At 48.7% G+C, this 1863-nt stretch overlaps 1 pseudogene; it reads left to right on the top strand.

Annotated features, from left to right (window-relative positions):
* The first annotated feature begins 529 nt into the window (after positions 1-529).
* Positions 530-1545, top strand: LOC147359328 (putative MAGE domain-containing protein MAGEA13P; annotated as a pseudogene).
* The last annotated feature ends 318 nt before the right edge of the window (positions 1546-1863 follow it).

Here is a 1863-nt window from a genome sequence, read left to right as displayed (position 1 = left end):
TTTGCAACCCTATGGACTGCGGCACGCCAGGCCTCCCTGACCACCACCAACTCCCAGAGCTTCTCAAACTCATGTCCATTGAGTTGGTGATGCCATCCAACCATCTCATCCTCTGTCGTCCCCTTCTCCTCCTGCCTTCAATCTTTCCCACCATCAGGGTCTTTTTAAATGAGTCAGTTCTTCGTATCAGGTGGCCAAAATATTGGAGTTTCAACTTCAGCATCAGTACTTCCAATGAATATTCACAATTGATTTCCTTTAGGATTGACTGATTGGATCTCCTTGCAATCTAAGGGACTCCAAGAGTCTTCTCCAACACCACAGTTCAAAAGCATCAATTCTTTAGCGCTTAGCTTTCTTCACAGTCCAACTCTCACATCCATACATGACTACTGGAAAAACCATAGCTGCACTTCAGTTATGAGGCCTCAGGCCAACCAGGAAAACAGGAGCCCATGACACATGGGAGCACCCCTAGAGAGGAGACCTGGTTCCACCCTCCTGTTGGCCACCTCCAACGCAAGTCATCATGTCCCTGGATCAGAAAAGTGAGTGCTGCAAAAAGCTTGAGGAAGAGCTTCAGGCCCCCAAAGGCCTAGAAAGGCCTTTGAAAGTGTGCAGGCTCCTACGGCTAGGAAGGAAAAGGGCAACTCCTCCACCTCTTCCTCCTCCATAACCTCCTTCTCCTCCACCAGTTTCTCTTCCTCCACCCCCTCTTCTCCTCCCTCACTCCTTTGATCTCTGGCATTCCAGAGGAGGTGCCTGCCACTGGGGCACTGAGTACTTGCCAGGGTTCTCAGGGAGCCTGCTTCTCACCTGCTGCCACACAGCCTCTCTACTGAGTCAATCTGGTGAGAATTTCAGAAGCCAAGAAGAGGAGGGCCCCAGCATCTCTGAGGCTCCACCAGATCCCCAGTTCTTGCTCAGTCATGAGCTAAACAAGCAGGTGACTGAACTGGTGCAGTTCCTGTGTGTCAAGTATGTAACAAAGGAATCCACCCCCAAAGCAGAAATGCTGAGGAATGTCATCAGAGAGCACAAGGACACTCCCTGTGATCTTCAGCAAAGTCTGTGAGTGTGTGGAGGTTGTCTCTGGCATTGAAGTGAAAGAAGTAGACCCCACCAGCCACTCCTATGACCCTGTCAAATCACTCAACCTCAGCTATGACAAGAGGCTGAGTGATGACCGGGGCACGCCCAAGACCAGTCTCCTGATACTTATCCTGGGTATGACCTTCATGGAGGGGAACTGTGCCCCCAAGGAGAAAATCTGGGAAGTGTTGAATATGATGGGGCTGTATGCTGGGCAGAAGGATTCCATCTATGGGGAATCCAGTAAACTCATCAATAATGATTTGATGAAGGAACAGTATCTAGATTATCAGCAGGTGTCTTGACAGTGATCCTGTATGATTATGGATTCCTATGGGGTCCAAGGGCCTATGCTGAAACCAGCAAGATGAAAGTTCTGGAATTTTTTTTTGCCAACATCAGATGGGTGGGACTGACTCCACTTCCTTCTCATGCTGGTATAAGGAAGCTTGAGAGATGAGAGAGCCCAGGCCAGAGCTGCCCCCCTCGGGATGATACTACCGTCACGGCAAGTGAAAGTCCCAGTGTCACACCCAGCAGACTATCTTGCCCCAAGTGAAGTCAGAAGCAGTTTATTCAGTCTTCATTTGAAGACAGCACCCAGTATTCTATGTAGTGGAGGACCAGGGTCGATCTGAATGGAAGTGTATAGCATCTTTGCATTTCTGTTGTATATGGGCAACTTGGATATTTATCTTTATTTTTACTTTTTCCCCCCAAATATTGTTTCAGTTCAGTTCAGTCACTCAGTCATGTCTGACTCTTTGCGAC

The sequence above is a fragment of the Bos grunniens genome, chromosome 14 (assembly GCF_055505025.1).
Source record: "Bos grunniens cultivar Pamir isolate PY7600 chromosome 14, Bosgru_T2T1.0, whole genome shotgun sequence".
Taxonomy (NCBI): Eukaryota; Metazoa; Chordata; class Mammalia; order Artiodactyla; family Bovidae; genus Bos; species Bos grunniens.
Note: the sequence above shows the minus strand (reverse complement) of the source record. Positions and strands in the feature narration are given on the sequence as shown.